The 26413-nt window shown below is 40.2% G+C and overlaps 1 protein-coding gene across 6 annotated transcripts in view; it reads left to right on the top strand.

The window, feature by feature from the left end:
- The first annotated feature begins 1531 nt into the window (after positions 1-1531).
- Positions 1532-26413, top strand: part of PACSIN2 (protein kinase C and casein kinase substrate in neurons 2) — a 56317-nt gene continuing 31435 nt past the window's right edge. For 3 of the 6 annotated variants that reach the window (XM_058804883.1, XM_058804881.1, XM_058804876.1), the window contains exon 1: positions 2119-2241. The gene's annotated coding sequence lies outside the window, so the exon portion shown is untranslated. Of the gene's footprint in view, positions 1705-2118; positions 2242-13161; positions 13179-21977; positions 22077-26413 lie in introns of those variants that run through there. The other 3 variants (XM_058804877.1, XM_058804880.1, XM_058804879.1) reach the window with 3 other exon arrangements.

Genomic DNA, 26413 nt, shown 5'->3' with positions numbered 1-26413 from the left:
AGCTGATTTGAAGAATATTTTCTTCATTGTTAATAGACTCTCTGATAGTTTGTGTCACCAGACTCAGGACTTGCAGATACATTTCTTACTCCTTTTACAGTAATTGTGCCCAAACTGGCCCAAGATAAGAACATGGGCCCTGGTTTTCACAGGGAGTAGCATAGATGCAGTCAGCCCAGGGTTTGTGCACAATGGAGTGGTTTTGGGGCACAGGGTGGTAGCACTCAGTGAACTCTGTGTGGAATAGTTGGGGATTTTCTGTGCCAGCCCACCCCAGGCTGCAGGTTCTGTCCTCTGCCAAACTGGATTTCCCTTTCATGGCAGTATGAGCTCTGTCCTATGATTTACGCTGAATTCCTGGTCTGTTTCTTCCATCTTTGAACAAGTTTGAGCATTATTCAAGCAAACAAAGAGATGAATGACTGTTTTGATGTTAGGTTGAAGAAAGTCTAAGTGTTCTGGCATGGAGAATTTCCAGCTTTGACAATCCTCTAGGCAAAACAGAAGCTTAATTCCTTACAGAAAGAGCTGTATTTATGATTGTGTATGTCCCCTGTAGTGTGCTGTAAAGAAAGCTTGATCTCACATTAATGAGAGAGACTAGAAAATTAAAGTGCAGCTCTGGTCAGAAGTGTAAGAAACAATAAATTACAAGACTCCTCCTCTCAAATGTGAACTTTTAACTTTCAACACAGGAGAATGAGGAAAGGAGGACTAGGGAAGGGAGAAATCATGTTAAATCTTAGGAAGCTTACCAACCTGGCCAAATTTTACAGTAATGTTAATAGCAATCAATTCAAATCCATTTGTCAAGGACATTCAGAAGATAAATTTTATCCCGGTGTTATGGTTTTACAATCCTACTCAACTAATTTAAGTGAACTAAAGTTAATGAGTCACAGACTGAGTGAAAGAGTACAGGAAGACTTGGCGTCGATCTGATTATATGCGGACTTGCATAAGAAACACGGCCAAGAGGAAAGTACTGTTTTGCAGCCCTATCCAGTGATCCAGAGCCCTTGCTGTCCTCGAACCAGGCTGTCCCCGGGGACAGCGCTGGAGGCACAGCACTGATGAGAAGGGCAGATGGGAGGGAAATGCAGAAACTAGCGGCGAAGGCAAAGGCTGAAGGGACGAAGGAAGGTCACCGTGGTTGGCTGCTGCTTGGAACTTGACGTAGTTCTCTGTCTAAAACAAATCCGAAAGATAGGCGAAGGCCTGAGTACCAGTTCTGATACTGGTAGAGAACAGCGTAGCTCCGCGGAGAGCGGTGTACCCAAGCCAGCAGTGCCATGGCAGAGGCGGCCCCTGTCCTTGAGCCGTGCCCGGGGCAGCTGCGAGCCCGGCCCGGCCCCGAGCGGGCGCTCCCGGTGCCGCAGTGCCGGCGGAGCGCCCCGCGCTGTGCGGAGCGGAACCAGCGCCGGCAGCGCTGCCGGGCGCCGAAAAGTCCCGGACACTTCCCGGGATCTGTCAACTCGCTCGCATTTCGCTCCGGGAAACAACATCTGCTTATTCACGGTGCCCCGCAGTGGAAACGGGACACGGACGCAGTGTTATTCCCGCCGCGCCCTGCCACGTTCCGCAGCGCTCTTGTCACGGTTTCCTACACTCGGACACCTGGCTGACGCTGCGGCCGGCCGGGCCGGGCAGTCGCTGCCCCCGGGGTGAGCCCGGCGGGATCCAGGCTGGTCGGAGCCCCCCGAGGTGAGCCCGGGCGGGGTCCGGGGCGGTCGGAGCCCCTCGGGGTGAGCCCGGGCGGGGTCCGGGGTGGTCGGAGCCCCTCGGGATGAGCCGGGCGGGGTCCGGGGCGGTCGGAGCCCCCCAGGGGGAGCCCGGGCCGGGGGCGGTCAGAGCCCCCCGGGGTGAGGGCCGGGCGGGGTCCGGGGCGGTCGGAGCCCCTCGGGGTGAGGGCCGGGGGGCGGGGCCGCGCGCGTGGCTCTGGCTGTCCCCGACGGTCACCGGGGAGCGCGCGCTGGCCGCGGGCGCGCGCACCGGCCCTCACCGCCCCCGACGGGGAAGCGGCGTTGATTGGCAGTCGCGGGGAGCCAATAGACGGCGGCGGAGCGGGAGCTTGCCCGCGCTCTCGGCCAATGGGAAGGCGGCTGGGCGGGCGCCAGGGGGCGGGCGGGGGCGGTGGCGCCGAGCGGAGCGCCGGGGTCGGGTCGGTTCCACCGCGCTCTCGCCGTCTCGTCACCCCCACCCCCGCCGGGCACGGGCGACGGGCAGGTCCCGGCGCTGCAGGTGAGGACCGCTCCGCGCCCCGGGGCCCCGCCTTCGGGAGAGGCTCGAGCTGGCGGCCGGGTTGGGATCCCCGTCGGAGCCGTTGGGCAATGGCGGGCGGTGGGTCCGGGCGGGGGGAGCCGCCGGTGCCGCGGCCGCGCCGGCGGTGCTGCCCGTGCTGGGGTCGGGCCGAGCGGGCCGGGCCGGGGAACGACCCCCGGGGAGCCCGCTGGGTGCGGGTCGCCCACCCCACGGCGCTGCGGCGGGCGCGGGGAAGGTGAAGCTCTCCTTGCACGGCGCCAGGCGGGGAAGGGCAGGGCCGGGGCTTGCGAGGGATGACGACACTGGCTCGGTTCCTGTAGGAGGGGAGAGAGAGCTCCCTGCTCGGGGAAGTTTAGTGACCCACTCGGTGGCGGCTTTGGTTTGGGGAGGAAAGGAAGGCGAGGATGGAGTCCTAAACTTGAGCAGCTGGGTTTTGACTCGAGGCTTTGAAATCCCGGCGCCCCGGATGGTGGCAGGTAGCGATGCTGGTTTGGTGGGAGGAGATGTTTTACGGGGAGAGTGAGGTTTTAGGCAGCTCAGTCCCTCCTGAGTACTGGTAATGACCCAGCTCATTCAAGCTTCTTGGTCTTGCCGTTGCCGCCTTCTGTCTTGACTTTGCCTTTTTTGGCTTATGGAAAGAATCTGCTCATGTCCCAGAGCGAAATGTGTGTGTGAGAGACAGACAGACATCTCTTTATGTGCACTGAGGCTACCTGGTTAGGGAAGGACAGGATGGGTACAGTGTCTGCCTGGCTCGCTGTATCTGTCCCTCTCGGCTCTCTCTGCTTGCAGTGACTCAGAAGCTGATAGATTTAGTCATCCTTTTGCCTGAGCACTGAAGGAAGCCAGAAAGACGCAAGTGCCATACGCTATCCTTTGTAAACTGAACATTTTGAAAACCAAATGCAGTCTTGCAGTTTTAAACGCTTGAATTACTTGATTAAAATAGTAGATTAGCTAGGATAATTTAAAGCTAGTTCACCACTCCTTAAGTGTACTGTACCTGTTTGTGTAAGTTTGATCATTTGACGCAGACTGGGGAAAAAAAAACAAGCCATGGATGTGCAAGGCACTTTTGTTTCTGTTGTGCTCCACAAGCTCCTGCTTAAAAGGCTATCACGAGACTGCTCTCTCTTGCTGTTGGGGAATGAGTGAGGGATTCCCTTCTGCTAATTGGGATTTAATGCCAGCATCTGTTCAGCTCTTCTTTAAAGCCAAAAACCTTTCCCTTTTAAAAGTTAAAACGGTAGTAGTGCATTATGATAAGAGCCATAGTGAAGGCTGCATTATGTAAGCAACTGAGTTTTCATTCTGCTTTTAGTGCAATAAAAGGATCATTCTCAAACTAAAAGAGTTTGCCAGCTGTGTTTCAGTTGGTCAAAACTTGTTAATTGCATTCTTTACTATTATGGTTATTAACACTGAATGCTCATGTGCCCTCTGTTTTATACCTGTACCTGCCTGAAATTATATTTTGTCAAACTTGCAATTTGCCTTCAAAGATAGTAGTTATATTCTGCCAATTATGGCTGAATCAGCTTAAACAGGAGCACATATTAGCATAAGGAGCATGTCTGCTGAGCACAGTGCAGCATCCTTTTAGAGATCCCTGATCTCTGTTCACCGCAGCTTCAGTGTGGTGAGCAGAAGAGGTGTGCAGGTGCCACCTTGCTGTGACTGTTCTGTGCTCAAGTGCTCCATGCTCCCTTTGGGAAGTAGTTTACAAATCTGGATCAATTTTTCCCTTTTTTTCTGCCTTTGAAATACCATCATAATAAAATGGCTTTTTGATTGTGGTCTAGATCATCGTAGTCTATGAATGTTTTTAAACAGTGCCTTCAGAAAATACCTGGATGATACATCTTTCTGGTGGGTAAATGTCTACTTTCTTTTCTTGTGACAAGCCACTTGAATGTTGGTCTGAAATCAGTGAACCTGTTATTTTTAGCAGGTGACATGTTTGGATGATTTAGTGTCAGGAATGAGAAGTTTTGTTCTCATGGTCTGTCTGTGGAGCACATGGACACCTTTTCCTGCTCTAGAGCTGAATGAGCTATGTGCTTAAAGATATCCACATGTCAGTTCTGTGCTTCTGATGGTGGTTAAAATGAGCCTGGATGTGACTGTGGGTTGAATGGGTAGCCTGTAAATGAAGGCTAAGAAAATTCTGTGTTCATTGCAGGAACTGGATGAAATGCTTAGCAGTGCTGCCAGTCAAAAGTTGTCTCTGCTTGTACAAATCTGTGTTGTAATGCAAAGTAGCTAAAAGGTAGCTTTGTTTCTTATTTGGTGTCTGGTTTTCTTACTGTAGCAGCTCCTGGAAAAACTGCATCTTCTCATGCATTGAGCCAGGAGAAGAGTAGATGCAGACTGAAGATGGTGTTTGGTTTGATTTGTTTTTGTTTTTTTTTTTTTAATATATTTTTTAAACATCCATATAAACTAATACATGAGTGCCTTTTTAGATCTTAGAATCTCTGCTTTTTAAAAGAATACTATGATTTAATGACTTTCTTGTTGCCTGAGGCCTGGAATGAAATGTCTAATGCTTGAATTTAAGACTAGTCTGTGAGACCAACAACTTCTTTGTAACATGGGATGGGATTTAATTCAAACTCTGTCATAATCCCCAGAACTTCAGGAGGTGACACTGTTCTTTTCAGCTAAACCCAGTTATTGATTTTTGACTTAATGTAACGATGAATTATTCCCAGGAGATGAAAAGGAAGAAGTAGGAACTACAAGAGTGATGTAACTGTGCTGAGGTAAACTGAGCTAAGTGTTGTGTGATTGAATAGAATGCTGTGTTTAATGTGAATGTAACATGGCTGCTTGGCTCACTGGGGTTGAGAATAACCTGGAGCTGCTGTGCCCTGTGGTTGGTTCACAGTCTCCACAGTCCAATATGTCACAAGACTTGAGTTGTTGTTCCTTTATGTGTTATCCTTTAAGGTGCCATGCTTAGGAGAGGGGAATAATCCAAATTTCTCTAATGGTGTTGGTCTAGAATCTGCCTTGGTGAGTGCTCCTTGGAGTGTGAGGGATTCTGCTTCAGCCCCTGGTGCACTTGCTTAGAGTCCTGTGGATCTTGGTGGACAGGATGTGTCAATATTTGAGGAGGTTCCCAGCCCTAATTAGTAAATAGGGGTAGAACTAACATGGCTGTTGTAACACTGCACAGTAATGAGCTCCAAGGCAAAAAGAAAACGTCTCTCAGACTTTAAGTTAGGTGGTTTGGCTCAAGTTTTTAGATTATGCAAATATTTTAAAACTGTTCTGGCTTACACAAGGTATTGTAAACATTTTGATAGTATTGGAAACCTGTATCTCAAACTGTTTGGCTTTGGGCCAGTGCTTATTGTTAATCCTTTCTGCTTGTGTAGGACTCTGCTTTAAAGAACTAATTCCAAGGCATCCAAAGACCAAAAATTGTAAACAACATTCTTTGCCTTTTATCACATACCCTAGAGCAGTGAATGACAGACTACAGTATGAACAGCAGAAATGGTGTGAATGAGAAATCTCTATGGTATTATTAAACATTACTTTGAGAGAGTTTTACTGAAACCAGAAAGGATGGATTTTATGTCATCTTTTGACATAAACTTGTAAATGTAACATAGTACATGCCCTGAAAATGGGCACCACTCAGACTTTAAGTGACACTGTGGATATGAAAGTTTGTTCTAAATATCTTCTTATGTCTATTGTGATTAATGCATCATGGAATCCTGCTGTACTTGCAAGCTCTTAGCTTTTGATATAAAGTAATAAGTCATTTGCTACTAATAAAACTGGCTGCCCTTGCTGTTACTGTACTGTTCATCCTGAAGTCCTTGTTGCAGAAGTGTGATATTCTTTCTGTGGTATTTTACTGTGTCTTTGTGCATGAGTAACACAAACAGAGCTCATAAGTCTGACTTCCATGTGTGATTGTACGTTAATCTCTCCCACATACCAGGTAGGTCTATTGCCACCTGGTGATTGTAGCAACAAAATGTGTATGTTGACTGGGCTCCAGAAGGCCTAGCAGAGTTTTTGTGCCTGGCACCTCACAGCCAGGGTTTTGGGTTACAAAATGAGCTTGCACAGAACTTCTTACCTGGCATAGCAATTGCCAGCAAATATTTTAAAAAATAGCAAATATTTAAATATTCAAAAAATATTTAATAGCAAATATTAAAAAAAAACCTCTTATTTCAATAAGAGGCTTATTTCAATAGCCTCTTATTGAAATAAGAGGTTTTTTTAAATATTTTTTTTATTCTCGATAGCAGAAGAGCAGCCATACTTGATTAACTTCAAAGTAATATGACAAAGAATATAATGAGCTAATTTCTAACTTGATAGGTTAAATAAAAGGTGCAGGGTGAATATGCTTAATATGTCCTTTTAAAAGGGGTAATGTGAAGTACAGATTTCGATAAATAATCTGCAGTGAGTCAAAGGACAAATGGGACGTGATTTTGGTTGGACTTGAACCTCTCATCCTCTCCATTAATTAAGGCTTTCTTGGCAATTTGACAGATACCTACCTCCCTGCTGAGTGCAACAATGCTGCTTTCTTTTTGGGAGAAATGATAAATGGATAGTAAACAGGTGCAGATCTGTTAAATGAACTCTGTGTTTAATGGAACCACATGTATGCAACATCAACTTGTAGGCATGCTTACTTCCACAGTTCTTGAATAATATTCTCAAAAACATTTTTCCAAAGTGTTCAGGTTCTCTTCATCCCTTAACAGCTAAAGATAAAAGCTTCAAAACTCATTTTTCAATTACCTGAAATAATCTAAGTACTCAAAGTAATCTGATATCTGGTCAACATATAATTGTGCTTAATTTCTAGGCACTGCTGGACAGCTTGCTTTAAGGTCTAAAGGGAACTCATTTGAAGGAAATCACTCCTAAGTTCTTGCTGTGTTGAGTGAGGTTACGGTTCCATTCCAAAATGTGAACACTGTTCATCCTGTTTTATGTAGGAGAAACTGGGTAACCATTTCCTTTACACAACTGTTCATTAGTTTTTGTGTGTTAGAGAGCTTCACATAAAGAATGCTGTCAGTCTAGTGTCATTCAGATACAGATGGAAATAAATTGAGTGGTTAGCTTTCCCTCTTTTGTGCAATTAAATTCTTAGAAACTGTTACACCCATACCTGGGAGTATTGCTTTCTCACTGATTATTATGTTAGGGCTCTGAGAGTTGAGGTTTTTGTTGTTTTCAAAAGCTGGTGCAACTGAAAGTAGTAACAGCCAGCACATAGGGATAAAGAATGATCAACCAAATAACTTTTGATTCGTAGTGCCACTTGCCAAAGCACACTTCCATGCTGTCTTAAGCAAACAGAGTTCTAAATGGGAAGTTAAGTGAAAAAAAGTTTTATTCTGTTCCTGTGTCATTGATGGCCTATGGTGAGATGCCCACAGTTGGATGCCAGCTGCCCACCAAACAACTCTGTCACTCTCTTTAACTGGGTAGGGTAGAGAAAATATAACAAAAGGCTCACAAGTTGAGATAAGGACAGAGAGAGATCATGCTCCAGTTATGATCATGGGCAAAACATACTTGATTCAGGGAAAATAACATTTTAAGTCAAATCAGAGTAGGATAGTGAAGAATAAACCCAAATCTTAAAACACCTTCAACCAACCCTCCCCTTTTCACAGGCTCAGCTTCACTCCTGATTTTCCTGCCTGATTGGCACAGGGTGACAAGGAATGGGGGGTTGCAGTCAGTTCTTCACACATTTATCTCAGCTACTCTTTGCTCCTCACACTCTTTCTCTCCTTCCACAGGAGACAGCTCTCTGCAGACTTCTCCAACATGAGTTCTGTCAAGCTGCAGTTCTTCACAAACTGCTCTGGAGTGGGTCCTTTCCAGGGAGTCAGTCCTTCAGGAGCAGCCTGCTCCAGTGTGGGTTCCCCAAGGGTCACAGGTCCTGCCAGGAGCCTGTTCCAGGCTGGGATACCCATGGGGGGTCACAGTCCCCCTTGGGCTTTCATGGCTCCTCTGTGGGGTCCTCCATGGGCTGCAAATTTGGCTGTATCCTCAGGAGCATGTGTTGGAGATGACTTTAATGAATAGGCAGTTTTGGTATGTGGATCATGCATTAGCATTCTCTAGACATTTTAAGCTATTATTATTTGATTAAACAGATTTTAATTGCTGCTTCTCTTAAAAGATATAATTAGGTTGATTATCCAGTTGCTAATAGTATGCAGAAGAAATGGAAAGGAATGATTAATAAACTCAGTCCAGGAAAGAACCATTTGAATCATCTGATCTTTTCTGAAAAACACCGTCCCTAGGACTTGTGTGAATGGATCCCTGTTGGAATTTGATACATCCACAGAGAAAATTTCCCCTTTAGGTAAAATGGGTGTAGAGTCTACCACAACCCTGTTAGTTGCCCACTTAGCTAATTAGTCCTACTGCCCCTAACAGGGTAATCTCTCTGATGTATAGTCAGATAATAAATACTTCTGGCTGCCTACCTAACAGCACTTTATTTATATCCTAAAATTCATTGAGCACGTTCAGCTGAGTGTTCTGCTCCATTTCAGAATTCCTCAAACTTGATACTTAAAATATTAGTTCATATTTATGAGATAGGGAAATTAAATTTTGTCTTGGTATAGCCCAATGTGAATTGCAAATTAGGATCTTTAGGTTGTGCTCATTTCAGCAAACAGTCTAGAAAGGTTTATCAGCACTGATTTTGTTCTTATTTTATATTTCCTCAGGCTTTTTTAAAATCTGTCTGGACAGTAGATCAGTCACGTTTCCTGATCTGTTCACACGTCACCAATAATAATGGTAAATAGCTTAGCAGTAGCTTGATTAACACGTCCAGCTTTGTAGTATTTCTTGACTCTGTCTTTTCAGGGCTTAAAACAAATGTAACATCAGACTGAGCTTGTATTATTCTGCATCTTGATCAGAATAACTAAACCATCACTCAGGATGGTGTCCTCATAAAAAAGAAAGTGATGCTAAGGGTTTGGTTGTATAGTATCTTTCTTTTTACTATGCAATAATAATTATCAACTTGGTATGCTCAGATGGAATCTCGCTTGTTCTGTTTTAATTGATTTATCCTGGTTCTGGCCAGGACAAGTTAATTTATGCAGTAGGCAGGAGGGGCATGGCCAGGACCTGGAGGTTATTCTGTACCACATCAGGTAATTTTCCAGGGATGGGGGCAAAGGCTCCCTTCAGGAGCATGAAGGAGGGAGTGCCTGGGCCTTGCCAGGGTGTTTCTTTGTTCTGGGCCTGCTAGAGCATCCCAAATTGTATTTTAAAATTCTTGAACAAAACCTAGCTTGGGCTCCTAAGTCCTTTTAATTTCTAATTTGAAGGCTAATAATTATACCACTCAGATATGATTATTTGTCAGCATTCATCTTCTGCCTTGTTACTACATTAAAGTGAGTGATAGCATTGTTGTGAAGGTGGTTACAGTAAGGATAATAAAGAAGCTTTAAAAATATTTGCAGTCTACCAATGCAACTATTTATGTGTTCATTCTGCTATCTTCTGTCATTTCTAGCTTTTGTTATATTTGTTACTGTGAACTTCCCCTCTTTTCCACTTCACATAGAGGTGTTTTTGCAGGTAATGTGGTTTTCTTCTTCTAATGTGGATTTGGGGACAGCTATTAAAAAAGTCTTGTGTAATTATCTGTTATTCTCATATTATATAGTAATATTAAAATAATGCTGAAGTAATATTGTTTTATCAGGCTGCCAAAGCTGAGCTTCTCAGGACAGGATGACTTTAGTTCTGTCATCCATTCTCTCTTGGGGGTATGGATGCCTGGAGCTCCTTCATGGGGAATGCAATGTGCTGTTGGAGTTGGGACACTGTCACCTGTAAATCCCATACAAATTTAGCAGTTGGGAAGGTGAAACATGCAACATACGTGGGTGGGACCAGAGGGTCCCACGAGAATGTGCCATTCTCCTTCCCACAGCAGCTCATTGCAGAAGGGCTGTGTGTGTGTTGTGTCGTGTAGTGTGCATTAGTGGCCTCTGGTGGATACCACTTAGTGCTGGTGTGGTGCAGAGACTCTGTGGAGTGTTAAATGTTCTTTAAAGTTGCTAACATTTAAAATGAATAACAAATATTATTGCAGAAGTGTCACCACTCCTTTCTTGACCAGTCCTCTCTTCCTACATAACCACATACAAGCTCTTCAGCTGTTTGACATGTACAGTGAAGTCTGTGTTACTAAATGGGCTTGGTTTATGTTCCCAAAGGCAATAATCTCTTGTATGCCTGCTGCTTACACATAAACAATGAAAAAATCTTTTTGCCTTTCTTTCAGGATGCCAGCCTTTTCTGAAGGGTATCTTGTGTGTGGTCTGTGTACTTGCCTATTCTTTGTGTTACTGTAATGTCTTGTAGCTTGTAGACTGGCTCCAAAATTTGTTGCTGCTTCTACTTGCAGTGATAAGTAACTTCAAAACCAGTGATAGTCTGTGTTGTGACTAAAACAGGAAATCAGTTTTTCACTGTTACTCAGCTATTTGTTCTTGCTGTGTGCCCCGTGGTGGTGGTGTTTATCTGGCTGTGCTGTGTCTGGGGTTGGTTCTTTGGTCCAGCAAGAAACTTTTTATTTTTGCAGAGTCATTTTCAGCTGGATAAAGCTTAGCACCTGACTTCCCAAACAGAATCGATGGCATAGGGATGGGTCAGGAGGGATGACTGGGGATGTGGCACAAACAATATCAGTCATTGTCAGTGGAATGAATTTGTGCCAGAACAAAGTGAAGAGCTATGTGTTGAGCTATGGAGTGCAGTGAATGATTTCTGTGAAGTTGACCTGTAAAGTGAATGTTGCATGTAAACAGATGCTTTTATAATCAGATGCATGCCGGAGGTGGTCAGGTGTAATAAAGGAAGGGAATGGAATGGATATAAATGCAACATTGCTGTTTGCCCTGGCATCTGAAGCTGTGCTAGCTGAACTGCTGAAATACAACCCAGAAAGATGTGACTCTCAGCACTCACACTGTACCCTTACACTGCCTGCAGTTAAGAGAATTGCAGATATGCTTGACCTTGTTTCTTGATTTTTACCAATTTTAAATGCATGGCTGAATAGAAAATAAGTATAAAATTATATTAATCAATTTAAAAGTAAACTTGTGAGTGTTTTCTGGATTTTTTTGCTTAAAATATTTTGGAGTCGAAGAAGACAATTGAAATACTTTTTAAACTTAAGTTCCAAGTGGAAAGGAGCCAAAAGTCCTTGCCTTTTTACCTTTAGAATATTCACTTGTAAATAATGTAGATGTTTCTAAAGTTTAATGCTGATAGTTTATTCTTATGTAATGAAATACAGTATTTACAGAAAAAAACCTGAATGCTTAATAATTGTTTTGAAACTCCTTGGAGATGATTTAGATTAATCTGTTGGCACATTATTGTTAAACCAAGTGTTGAAGAAATAGCTTTGAATTTCAATTCAGTATTTAATTTCCAAAATTGATGTAATTTTGTGGAAAGAATCAAGTGTGTTTTTATAATGTTAATATCTTCTTTCCTTTTTTTTTTTTTTCATTCTCCTAGGGTAAAATCTGGGTGTACAAAAACCCCATGCCATTGCTGTCATTTCCTAGACTGAAAAACTGCTGCTTCTATACCCTATTAAAACCTCTTTGGGTTTTTGTGGTTTTGGATGTTTGTTTTTTGTGCTTTATGAGGGTTTTTTGTCAATTTGGTGGATTTTGTTTGGGTCTTGTTGGTTTGGAGGTCTTTTTTGGGTTGATTGGTTGGGTTTGGTTTTGGCTTTTTTTAGAATTATTGGAATTTGAGTAGTAGATTTAGTTAGGTTACTTTTGTTCTGTGGTACTGTCCAATCTGCTTTCTTGGCTATTCTGAGTGCACTACTACACCACCAGATTTATTTTTCTTTCAGCAGGTGCTTAGATTGGCTGGCAGAGAACATCTTAGAACAGTATGGCAGAACATTCTGTGGTTTTCTTTGTTTAATTGTTGTCTGCACTGGTAAAGGTGCCTGGGATATCCTGAATGTGTTGTCTCTTCATTGAGCTAGGACCAAATTTATTGGTTATGTTCGTACACAAAAATTTGAAGAAATAAAGGACAATCCATGTGGTTTTAAGTGCTCTGTATGTGAACCTTAAAATTTATTTGAAGTGAGATTTGATCATAAAATTGGTTTGAATTTGGCTAAGAAATTCTTTGTCCAAAGTAGTATATACACAGCTGCTTCTGCTTTGGCTTGTTGCATCCCTGGATCAGAGAGCAACATGTGGGTTTAGTCTGGATCAAATGATGACTCCATTTTTAGCTCTTGGTTTAGAATAGGCCATTCCATAGCTTTTGGTAGAATGTAAATCCTGTGGTGTGTGGTGCCATGAGTGAAATCTGTGCTGGGCAATGTTAATCCTTGTCAGGTCAGTCCCAAACAGATCCATAACTGATAAACACAAATAGATGAAACAAGGATCATACAGTGATTCTGAATTTATTTAGGGCTGTGCAAGATAACCTGTAGTTTCTATGTTTTATACTTTGATTAGTCTGATAAAATATGATGTGGTTTCTGTTTCTAGAGAGAACCACTTTGCTGGGGTTTTTTTACTGGCCCTGTACAGAAACTAAAACTCTGATTGGAGATCTCCCCTTTATCCCTCCTCCCCTTTCTTGCAAAAGAGGCTGGATAGGAAGCACCTTTGTTTCTACTTGTTGTTAGGCATTGCAGAAACACTTTGTGTAATTTAAGGAAAAGTAGTACTAAATTTAGCATGTAATTAATGTGTTGCTGAACAAAATTAGTAGTTTTACAGTAATAATTTTAGAAGCTTTTATGTCACTGCAAAGGTGTCTTATTGCACATCAAGAAAGAAATGAACAGGTTTGGAAGTTTTCAAGTACATCTAAAGGTATTTTATTTGGTTTGAGTTTTTTTATTTGCATTTGCATTATTTATTTCACATATTGATTATTTCATACATACAGATAAAATACTATGTTTCCTGAGTGAATATTGCTATCCCAGTATAATATCTTTATCTTTTGATATGATTTGATATGAGTTATGAATCATTTTAGTATTTCAGTTTTGAAGTTTATAGTATGTTTGGGTTTTTTGTAATTTTCAGGGTTGTGTAAACGTCTAATTTATCTATAGTCACTGGGATGCAATTTATTAGGTAGGAAAAATACCATCAAAATCTGTTGTACAAATTGGCTCTTTAAAGCTGGAGATTTTATAAACATCCTTCTCAAAATATGTTTTGAATTTGCCAAGGAAAAATGTATCACATTAATCCTTCAATTTTTTTTATTGCAGTGAATAGTTAGAGAACAAAGTTATGTAATCTCATTTCAGGAAAAAAAACCCATTTATGAAAATCTTATGAAACGCTCTTTGTAATGCAATACCAATTAACTTGTGCAGTGTTCAACCCTGCAAATGGAGAGAAATAAGCAATGTAGAACTTATAGCTCTTGTTAAATTGCTTTGTCAGCTGTTGTTGCAATCCTCCAGGAATCTCCACATTGCTTCCCAGAACGAATTAAATTTGAGCTACTTTTTCCAGTTATGCAGCTGAAGCGGCTCAAGAGAATTATTGGAATGTGCAAAGAATAGCACATTGCACCTAGGCTTTGACATTTGAATTTATGTAGCTGTGAGTACTGAAAGAGCTCCTGGAAGTCCAACCACATAAGCTTGAAAAGACATTTATATCTTGTTTCCCAGTTGGTTTTCTGTCCTAAGGGGAGGGTAGGAAAATCATCTCAGGTGAAAGACAAGTACAAGTAGGGATTTGGCATATATATGTCAAATATATAAAATGAAAATGCAGTGGAGTTTTATCTAAAGCTAGGCTGCTGATACTTAAATATTCAAGCAAGAACTTAGGTATTTGAAAATTCATTTAAGAATTTCTTATTTGATTCCTTCTGGTTTTCTCTGGAATTCAGAACATGATACAGAATTACTTGTTATCTGTGTTGGGCTGAGTAAGCCTTATGGAAGTAACTTGGCTCCAAATCTTGAAATCATTGAATATATCCTGGAATATTACTGCTGAAATGCCTTAACTAGAGGAATGTAAAATATGAATTTAGAGGTTTTCAAAATTTGGATAAGCTTTCAGTGCCTTTATCTTATAGGCAAAAGTGCTGGCTTTGTACATGGATATATTGGATCCCTTGAGCCTGAAGTTTTTCTCATAGCTAAAAGGACCCTTCCTGTGTAATTGTCTCATGATTACTTTGTATCAGTGACATCAGGAGGAACTTTTTTCAACCTGTCTATGCTGGTGCTGTCTTCCTTTGACTTTCACCTTTTCAGACACCAGAAGATGGGCAGTGGTGATGCATTTTAATTGTTAGTTGGAACCATGAGTGAGTTAGTAAAAGTAATTTTAAAGCTAATTTTGCTAGGACTTAGTCACAGCTGTGAGGCAGCACTAAACCTGTTCAAATGGCCTTCTTTATTGCTGCACTATTTTTAGGTTGAAAAGGCTATCTTTAGAAATGTCTTTATTTGGTGAATGTTGTAGGGATATAGTTCACATACTCTCCCACAAGCATCCAGGGAGAACTTTGAAAAAACTGTAGGACTCTTCTGATATTGCATAACAGTCATGCTGCAGTTCTAAATTGTTCCACTTGGTACCAGGCATCATTACTGAGAGCCTCAGAGTGAAGACCAACACAAGATTTGTGTGGCAACTACTGTATCTTCTTTTAGAAAAAGTTCTTACAGCTGAACTGCAGGTGGATGTTAGTTCTAACAAAATGTTGGTTAGACTGGTTTGGTGTCATTAAAATTCTTCAATTTGTGTATCAATAAGAATAGGGACACAAATATTTCTGAAAGAACAGCTGCCTTCCTTTGAAAGGAGTTTTAGGTGTCAGTGGTAGAAATGCAAGTCTGAAATAGTTTGGATTTAAAGCTTTATTCATGCCAGGGGATGTTACAATAAAAAAATGTTCATATGATAAAGAGCAGATAGTTATACCAGGATGTACCATGGCCAGGACAAAGACTAATTGTTGAGTATGTGTGTACCAAATGAGTGTTTTTTCTAGCCTAATTACCTGAGTATCTGCAGTTTGTCATGCAAAATAGGCCACAGTGAAAGACCTATGTCATTATATGAATTAAGTATAGTGTGAACTTTTTGTCTTGTACCAGTACCATAAAATTTTTCTTCACATATTAGAATTCATGGTTAAAGGATTAGTGAATGGCTTTGGCTGCAGGATTCATCTGTGTAGCCTTGTACTTCAGCATAAGAAAAAAGAAAAATGGACTAAAGTTGTGCGTGTGCAGAAGGTAAAAAAGCAAATGAAATGTAACTGGCCATGAGAATGACACTCTAGGTTTTGTCTTTCAGGAGTAATGTCTTGTGAACTGGTAGATAATTGATTGTAGAGTCCCCACCACTGAAGACTTTGAAGCTGTGACTGGACAGGGTGCTGGGTGGTCTCAGCAAGGCTCCCTTTCCCATGAAAGACTGGACTAGAGAGGTCAGGCTGCTGCACAGTTCTGTGATCATTATAACTTGACAAATACTCTGCTGAAATATTTCTTGTGGGATCTGATTACTGTAGAGAAGTGTGGCTTTTGAATGCTCTTTGAAGAGATACTGAGTAATCCAGCCTCATCTGCTCCCAGGACTAGTTTGCAGTATCCTGTGACCCTCACCATAATCCTCATCTTTTCCCACTTTCATCAGTTATTGTGTTGAAGTCCCAATTAAAATCTGGCATTAAAAATGCAAACAGATCTAATATTTATCTTCTGTGGGCCTAAGAAGTAATGGATTTTTTTCCTGATGAAAACAAAGTCTGCTAGACTGTCCTCTGTCACAGTTAACTAGATCATCAATTGTCAGACTCAAATGAGCAGAATTTCCAATGCTAAAGTGTCACCGGTCCATGACAGGATCAATAAACTTCAACCTTCCTTGGTTTTAAATTGGCATTTTCAGATGGAATTATGGCTATAGGCTTTTTAAGATAGTGTGATAAATATAAAGTGGATATGAAGGTGTTTTCCCATGAAATATGCTGAATATTCAAATTCTTTGTAGCTCTTATGAGGTAGGAAATTTGTTGGAAGGTGCCAAGAGTTGGACATTTCATTTTCAGTTTCATAAATCACAGGATAGAGAATAAATGCATGTTGTCTAATGAATCAATATTATTAAGCTCTTGAATATTCTACATAGCACATTCTTTACCAATGCTATTTTTTAGAAGTAAAATATAACTGGTTTTAAAGTGTATTATCTGTTTTTATAATTTTGGGTGACTGATGCATCAACTAGATATTTTGCCTTGGTGAAGCAGCTTTTTTATCCTTCAGATATGGACAGTTGCACAGATTTTTTTCAGTATAAAATGAATTTCAAGTTAAACACAAAAGGAAAAAAAGAAACCTCTATAGAAGTATTTGTCTGTGTATCCTTCAGATTTTGTATATATCCTTCAGATACTGTACCACAGGTTAATAATACTTAATGACAAGAAAACCCCTACAGCTATATTCCCCATCTCTCTTTTGTGCCTTTAGTCTTCTCTTTTTAAATTACACAACTGTCTTAAACATGACTTTGCCTGTTCTGCGATATCCTTAGTAGATACTCCAAAGTATATTTTAAAAATATTTTTTGCAGTTGTTCTTTCATGTGCTCTCTACCCTTAAGCTTTAGGAGTAGGGACAAAATAGCTGTGGTCTGAGCCATGATTGTGTGAAGGTTCCGTGTGACCCTGACTCTTCAGCTGTTGTGCTGCCTTTATTAGGAACAAGTGTTAATGAGCTCATGGCTGGAGTTACTGGAGGGATTCTCTTGGTGGGTTTGAGAAACTTCTCACCTTCTCCAGAAAGCTTGAAGTGACCAAGGAGTTACCATGGGTACTGTTTATTACTAGAGGGGGCATTAGCTTTGTGGGTTTAGGAGATTTCCTGGAGGTGGGCCTACTTTTTCTCACCATGTTTATATATAAAGGCTTTAAGCCTTCAGAACCAGAAGTGAGAAGTGTCTGTACTTGAGTTTCACAGGTGTTCTCAGCTGAAATGCTCTTGACTTGAATTGTGATGCTAAAGGGTGCGATTATGAAAAGCATCATGTGTGTTGTTTGTAAAATATTTTAAATAATATCTTTCTATATGCAATTTCAGTCATGTTCTCTTAATTGTCTAATGCTTTTCCCTGCAGTATTTCCAAGTCTTATATATCTATTTTATTCTACCATAAGATAAAGATAGTTCAATGTGGAATTTATTATTCATTGAATAAACACATCACTTGGTTTTCTTATTCTTGGGGAAATAGGAATCTTATTTTCAGTTCAACTTGAAAGGTATTTTTCTATAATTGAAGCTTTCATCTTGCAGCTGTTTCAGCTGTTGAATCATTTAATCCTTTTTTTGATTCCTTTGCTGCTCAGCCTCTTAACTGACAAGCCACGTGGAGATATGGCTTTATAGTGGCAGTCATATGTGGACAGGTGACTCATTCAGTAACCACAACCTATTTAATGGAGCACTGGCTGAGATATTATTGTGAGCAGGGACACAGAGCCCTGCCCACAGTGTCATGGTGCAGTTCTGTCTGTGTGCATTGTCACTCCACCCTGGCTTGGACAGGCCCTGGGGATATCCCAGCTGTCAGCTCAAGTACAAACCTTGGGAGGCAGATGTGGGATGGAATCGAGTGAGACATTCAAGCTGAACTCAGCAGCACGAGATCACTTGCTAGTGATAGTTACTGAAATCCCTTGGAGATGGACCCTGGTAGTGCCTTTTATAAGATGGCTGAAAATCTCAATGTGTTAAACAGTTCTAGGCTAAAGCTCTAGTTTATGTATGGGTTTATATATTTGTGTGCATATAGACCATTGCATATATGGTTTATGCACGTAGTACATATTAGAAATCCAGCTCAAGCTCTTCCTTTTGAGCATGTACAAGTTGGATATTGTAATTCAGAATGATTTTATTACATGATACTGACTTTGGTCTATTGAGATTGCTTCATGATATTATGCATCCTGCAAAAATACCAACTGAATTCTATTTTCACTTAAAAGATGATGTTGCATTTGAATGTAATGACTCCAGACTTTCTGAAGTCTAATATTAAGCAGTTTTGTGATCATGTGTAGAATGATTTGCAGTAAATGAAATAGCTTAAGAAATTTGATCACTTTATTCTGAAGCTATTTGTGCCTGCTTTCTCAGCTGTGAGTGTGGGTGTTACTGACGTATGAGTTCAATTCTAAAAGAAAAGAAGGTGTGTTATTGTACCTTTAGTAGCAATTGATTGAGAATCCTTGTGTAACCATTTAAAATGCTGAAGTTAGCAGCATACATGACAAAAAAGGCAGTTGTGCAATTCCTGCTTTTACTAAGACTTTGTTTCAATACTGTGATCAACTTTAGTCTTATTTGATATTAGTCTTGTGTGCTTGAATTTTCAACAGCAGGGTCTGCCCTTGAGAGAGCACTAAATTGAACTTGGTTGGAGTTACCTACCTTTCTTTTTTCTGTCTTCTGATTGTTTCCCATATGCAGGTTACATGCTGCTGTTCCAGTGCTCCAGTCAGTGATGGCACAGCTTTATTAACTGCAAAAACACAGTGGTGATGGTGTGAGCAAGAACTGTCAGCTCGTGGGGCCTCTTGTCCCACTTTCCTTGAACTTCAGTCCAATTTAGGTTGCAGAGTCGATGGCTGACCTACTTGTACTTTGGTCAAGCATTAATTTAAAATGACATTAAAAGCTTTCCTTTTCCTGAAAAGTGGCAGCATGGTAGAAAAGACTACTTTTTGTGAGGTTAGTTGACCAAATTTAAGCATTCATTTCACATTCTTATGTTTAGGGATTCTACATTTGATTGATTTGTGTGTATGAGAGCTGTGTAAAGTCACATAACTTGTATTCAGATTGCTGAAAATCATGGGGAAGCCTGGCTGCTCTGCTGTGCTTTCTTTTCTAAACCCTTAATAAGATTAGTGAAAAGAAAAACTCTCACCTTGTCCCTTGCTTAACCTGGATCTCATGTGCCTCTAAAGCAGCTCCTTGTTTTGCACACTGAAAACTCTTGATTTTTCAGTTGCATTATGGTTAAGGTAGGTGGAAAGTGTACTGTATGGGTTTCTAAAAAACCCCAAACAAACCAAAACAAACAACCCCCTCTTTCTCTCTTTGCTTGTCAAATTGCATGTACGGGGAAGGCCATTAAATATGATCCCTGATCCTAATATTTAAGTATGATACTTCCAGGTAGCTTAGACCAATGAGTTTAGTACATGGTAAGGAGCCAGTTCATTATATTTATTACCAAAAAAAAAAAAAAAAAAAATTACATGTTTTAGGGAATGTTTAATTCTACTAAGTCAGCAGCTCATGTTTTATAGATTACTAAGTTGTAAGTAAAGGTCTTCTGACCTTGTTACAGTAATTACCATTTCAGGACCAGAAAATTTAATTGCCTAGAAACATGAGAAGACCTGCCTAAAGTTTACCTCAGATTCACTGAGCTGAAAATCTGTTTAAATAGAATTCAAGAGTTTCTTTTGTCAGTGACCATGTTAATGAAACTAAGTATTGAGTATTCTCTCCAACTTGAGCACAGCCCAGCTCTTGCACTGAGGTCGGGGCAGGAGCAGGTGAGAGGCAGGATCATCACGGTTTTATTCAGAGAACCGTGCAGTTTTTATAGAGTGGTGTGATCGGTTCTGTTCTATCGGTTCTGACTAACAGAAACATCTTGCTCACGCACTGTCCTTGAGAGGAACAGAAAAATAAAGTACAAAAACACCACCTGCAAATCGTTTGTAGTCAACAAGTTATCACATCTTTCCTAAAACGCCTCACAAGCCGCTGTGAGGAACGCTTGCCATTTCTCTCTCTCTGTCCCATGGCATCCACACCAAGCAATTTAAATTCTCCTAGTAGTTCTTTCGAAGCTGCATTCAGTTTGCTTTAAAATCTGGATTAATTTTATTTAATCTTAAATGTGGAATACAGTCACATGGTCTTTTGTGTTGTTACAGTATAGCATTGATTTTAAACACTTGAACAGATCTTTTATTGTTCCTAAATGAATAATTACTTATTTAACTTACTGTAAAGAAGGATAGCTGAAGTTAAATGTGCCTGTGGTTGTTTTCTTTCTGCATTTACAAGTTGTATTCTGAAGAGGTCTGTACATTTTGTATCAGTTCCAAAAATGAAATTGATGAAATGATGTATAATCTGATGACTGTCACAGCTGAAAATGTTGCTTTTAAGTTGTAAGGCCATCTTCTTTAGCAATTTTTACATTGATAGCGTTTTTCCCAAATGCTGAACTACCCTTTAATGTATTTTGAGAGTCAAAGAATGTTGCATGATGATTTGACCTGCTTTTTGTCAGCATGACTGTGGCAGTGAGGGGATAATCCCTGCAGAAAAAATTGGTAATTATGGAAACTACTGTTTAAAGCCTTTTCCCAGCTTTGATGTGAGCCAACAGTTATGGAAGTGGTCATTTAATTTCTGCTTTAGGGTGCTAGTCCTGGAGTACAGTTCTTTGCCAGCTTTGGCTGTTCCTTGAGCAAAAGCTATACTTGCAATTAATTTCTGGTGTTATAGGCTACTTATGTTGAGGATCTAGCTTAGAAAATTGCTGGGTTTGCTTACTAGAGAACAATCCATTCAGCTCCGAGGAGTTTTGTGTGGAAATGTGATGTCTCTGTACTGTTTATATCAAGTATAACATGAGCACATTGTGGTCTGTTATTTTACTGACTGGGGGTCTTCTCTTTCACCTTCAGCAATGTCTTTCTGAAACACTCCATAGGAAGGTCTGTTATTCTTTGTGTTTTTTCTTTATCCATGGTAAGGAAGCCATCACTTCCCCATTTCCTTTTATTTATATCTCCAAGAAGTGACAGAAAAATTCACTAGTACTTGAAGAGTTCACAGATTTTCACGGGTTCACCCATGCAGGTTCCCCTGCCCCAATCAGCCTTCCTAGTTTTGCCAATCATAGTCATCTGTATCTCTCTAAGATAAGCAGAAAATGGGGTATTCTGGCATGCTGTTAATGCACAGATTTAGTTTCTAACAGTGATTTAGGCTTTGGAAACAAGTCTGTGTTAAAGACCAGGCTGAATTTGGTTCAGGTGAGGGATCTGAATTGGTTCTTTCCTCAAGTAAAGAAACTTATCTCCTCAGTGCAACCTTCAGATTCAGGAAGACTGCCCTGTTTCCCCTTCATTTAGGGGTTTAGATATACGTCTATTCAATGCATGTCAGTATTTCATTAATTAATACTACAGCTCTGTATTTCCTGAGATGGAAAAGTACAGCTTTTGACTATGAAACACTGAAACAACACATCTGTTTCCTAAGTGACGCATCTGCAAAGTGTGCCTACGTGTTTCACTGAAATATTTAAAAACACTCTCTTCCACTGAAGCCAGTTGTATGATTAAAAATACTTCCCTTTAAAATGGACCACCCATGATCTTACCTAAAGGTTATAGTACACCAAATATTCAGCTTTGCAGCTATACAGAACCATATATTGACTGAAAACCCTGGGTTATTTTGAGTGCTGCAGTGTGGAGGGGGGAGGAGAGGCATCAGCTTGAGCTACAAGGTTTCCGTCAGCCCACAGGAAGTGCTAAAGTACACGCTGATGAGAGAATTGTGTGCGTGGAAATGGAGGTTGGGCAGTGCTGTGCAGGTACTGTGGTTATCTGTGCAGTTATGCTGCCCAGCTCCATAGCTGGAAAAAATACAAGTGAACTAAGGCATGCCTTTTCAGGTAAATAGCTTGTAAACAGAATGTGGAATGACTTTGCAAACAACTGCCATAGTTGCTTTTTCCTACCAAAATGTACTCTACTGTGTCACAGCCGATACAAAAGTATTTTTGGCTGAATGTGATGATTTGTAATGTTTGTTTGAATGTAAGAGAGTGTGTTAATCATGTTTGGACTTATGGCTCTGAGCTCATACAGCCTGCTGTCCACAACACATATCCATTTCTAGAATGGTTATTGTATTGCTTTTTATTTATGTTCTTTTGTGAGGTTTCTGTTTTGAAGTAGAGCAGTGGTCATGCTGGGTGGTCACATAAGTAAGTTTTGATGTCTGAGGCAGTGCTCATTTTAATGTTCTATTTTGCTTATTAATTATAGGTCATTTTAGAGCAGTTGTGTGTTTGTCACTGCTGTCTGAAATTGTTTTGTCAGTGCAGCTGGAAATGCTGTTTCATGGCTCCTCTCCTGCAGAATCCATCAATATCCTGCTCTGCACTCTCCTTGTTTTTGCACTGTTGTAAAATTCTTCTGAAACTAAATATGAAATATATGTTTTAGACATTTCCCCTGACATTTTACAAAAACAAGTTTTCATTATGAGTGTACATAGCAAGCCATCTCATTCCACTAGATTAGGGAATTAAAGGGTCGGTTAAAGGGTCAATTATTTATTTTTAAAAGTATCTGGACAGTTAAAGATTTCTTGCTAACTAAATGCTTACAAAATCTAATTTGCAAGTTGAAGACATGGTATTTTGCTGCCTTTGTGCTTTTTTTGAAACAAACGCAAAAGCATATTTATATCAATTTTATTTATTTAGGAGGGATGGCAAGATGATATGGTTAATTTCGTTTTGGGAGACTGACAGGACATATAAATTAGTTCATGATATCACAGGTGTTACAAAAGTAAACATTCTGAAAGGGCGAAGACCTGTAATTAAATTAAAGTCCTTCCTGCATGTTTTAATTTAATCACTTGATCGTAAACAGTAGGAAACCTCTGATTTGAAAAATCAAAGATTATTTTAAAATATTATTTTAATTGACAAATAATCCTGAATTCTTCTGCTGGTTTTCTGGCAGTAACATTTACTCAAAACCAAATTTTATGCACGTTTTTCCTTGCAGTGAAGAAAACATTAATGTGGATTTTTCCCTCTTACTTCCAGATTAAAAAAAAAAAAGTATAGTCTGAAAATATTAAGAATTGTTTTAAATGGATGCAAATATTTTAAAGCTCCCCACATCACTTCATCAACTTTGCCTCTTAGCTGGTATATCTATGCCATTTAAAGCATGTATTTTGTAGTGTTAATAATTTCTGTGGTCAGTGTCTAACTTTAAATAAAAACCTCTGCAAAGCCTCTGAAGGCAATTAATAGCTTCCCTGGTTAGAACAAAAATTGCACAATTAAAATAATACATCTACACGCATTGGCTTGTCAAGCTGAGAAAAAAAAAAAATCCCCAAAGTCAATGTTGCTGCTTCAGGTATCTCCTGGTTAATTGGAAAAATGCAGAGGGAGGCTCTGCTGACAGCATGTGGGAGCTCTTAGGGATGGTCAGGTCATGAATGTGCAAAAATGCAGCATGTGTAACAGCAGCATGTCTAACCAGCATGTCTGGCCACTAATTATGGGGAGGGAGGACAGGAGATAAGAACTGCTCACTCCAGGGCTCTGCCAGTCTGCTTTAGAGTGCGAGAGCGCGGTTTTATTTTACAGGGGTGAAACAAATTGTGCAGGCTAAGAGTCTTCTTGAGAATGTTGGGTCATTGCCCCATGTTTTAGGTATACTTCTGTGCTGTGTGTTTTTCCAGTTGTTTGATCAGTAATTTCAAGTTTCATTTATTTAATAAAATAATCCATGATGACCAAAATGGCTGGTTTTACTCCTTTTATTATGCATCGTGAAATGTATCTGCTGTAAGATTGCATCTCACAGTGTTAATGTGCCTGAAGAGTTTAATTTTAGAGCCTGTCTCCTCTCCAGAGTTGTGGGGGATTTTTTTACATGTGGTAATTATCATAGAAGTTTAATCTCTTCAGTGATCTTCTGATGTGTGTTGAAACTATGGCTTGAATGTGTGTTCATGGCTTGTGTATTTGGGGCAGTGAATGTGTGCTACTTTCAGTGGTTTCACATTCAGCATTTAACAGACATAGGCATGGGCAAATATAATCCAATACCAAGGAGGTTGTTGTGGAACAAGCACCCTAAAACTCAGGATTTCCTTAATTGAGAAGTGCAGAGGGTTATGTTACTCAGGGTTATGAATGACGACTATGAACTGATAGCTTTTTGTTATTTAATGTCATTTTATGTTATTTGCTAACTGAAAAATGTCTAGGTGGCAAATTATTCAGTTACCCAAACTAGCAAATCTAGGAATAAACATTGCTCTGAGTCTCAGAGGAGTGTGCCTGGTAGGAAATAAGCTTGCAGAGTCTGTAACAGCATGCATTTCCTAGATTCCTTCCTTTAGTGCTCACGGTTCACCGAATAGGTTGCTGTCAACTTCTTTCCAAAAATCATTTGGTGCGTGGCTCTGCCAACTATAACATAATGGCTGAATTCCCCAAGAAACAGTGTTTCAATTTCCTTTTATGGACTTTTCTCTAGTGTTTGTTGCTGTAGTTGTTTTCTCGATGGAGACCAAGGGATTATTTTAAAGCCCTGTGGAGCAGGGTGCTATTCTGCCTATTTTATAGACTAAAGAAGAGCTAGGCCCAAGCCATCAATTTGAGACTCTACCTTTAAAAATCTAAGGCCTAACTTCTGTTAATAAAATACAGTCATGTCTACTGATTGCAATTAGAAGACTTCACAGCATTGAGTAGCAGTGATTAATCATGGTTTGATGCATTTCTTCCCTTCACCCAGGGGATGGAGTTTTTTGGTGTCACTTGAATGTGTAAACCAAACCATTCTTTTTTCCTGTGTTTACTTTTCTTATTAATTCATGGACTTTACAGTGTCAGTAGCTGTGATTCTTAACAGCTTTTGTTACATGATTTCACAATGTTGCTAAAGAAGTTATGTCACTTTTTTCTATGTAAACAGTTTCCAACCTTGAAGAAACTGAGAACTCTTATAGAGCAAGTTCTTTGGACAAAATAGAAAAGAAAGTAAGATTTAAATTGCCTTATTTAACCAGAGAATGCAGTTGGGCATATTCATGGTAGGTACACTTGGTAGCAAATCACAGTAATTCACACTTAAAGCATAGATTGTATTTATTTCTATACAAGGAAGTCTTGTTTCCTTCTGTGTGGAACAAAACCTGAGACTTCAGTGAATAATAATGAAAAATATTATAGCTGAAAGTTCTTAGGAGCAGCTAATTGAAGTTGAGTCATACATACACATAAGTAATTCACTCCTTAGTCATGAAACTTGGAATCTTGATGAGTCAGATCCATGGCAACAAATGCTGTCATTCCAAAAATAAGTTTAAAAGGTAATGTTGACCAGGTGCTTTTCCCTTCTAGAGGCTGAGAGACCATCTCTGTCTCAGCTTGCATCTCTAGAGTCCTTGGAGAAAATGCGTGGCAGCACCATTTGGTTTTCTAAGTATGGATTCATTTTTTTCCTTCTGTATCCTGAGGGTAGTTAATCGCTGGAATAGGTTGCACAGAGAGGTTGTGCTGTCTCCATCCCTGGTGGTTTTCAAGATCCATCTGTATGAAAGCTGTGAGCAACCTGTGCTGATCATGCTTGGAAGATTGTGTCACTCTGAGATGTTTCTGTGTTGTGCACCAGTTTGTCACCTAGGGCCACAGTTTAGTGATGATTTAAAGCAGCCTATTGTATATGGGACTGTAATTAGATTTTTTTTTAATGCTCTCTTTTTGAGTATAGTGAAATGTATTTTCAAAATAAACATCATCTTCCAAAAGAAGTCAGAATGTTAAAATCTCACTTTAAATAACCCTACCTGTTTCACAGTAAGAGTTCATCAAAGCTATTTGTTATTAAAAGCCTGAGGGAGTTTAACTGAAGGATTTCTTTAAAAGCTTTTTCCCATCTTCCTTTTAAAAAATACCTTAAGAGAAATTTTGAGATTCACTGCATTATTTTAGCTTCTTAACAGTATGCATTTATTGCACCGAAATGCCCCCCCAATTATTTCAACATGAGCAAAGCTAGGAATTTTGCAAATTGCTTTCAAAGTAATATCAAAACCAACTTCTTGAGAGCAGAGGCAGTATCTTGTGTTCAGCTGCTTTTGTGTGTGGTATCTGAAGGTCTGCTTGCTCGTTATTAGTTAATATTTTCTGAAATCCTTGTGTGTTAAGCCCTCAGGATGTTTATAGCACTTCTTTTCACACAGTGG

This window comes from Ammospiza caudacuta, chromosome 5 (genome assembly GCF_027887145.1).
Source record: "Ammospiza caudacuta isolate bAmmCau1 chromosome 5, bAmmCau1.pri, whole genome shotgun sequence".
Classification (NCBI taxonomy): Eukaryota; Metazoa; Chordata; class Aves; order Passeriformes; family Passerellidae; genus Ammospiza; species Ammospiza caudacuta.
This window is presented reverse-complemented; position numbering and strand designations above follow the sequence as displayed.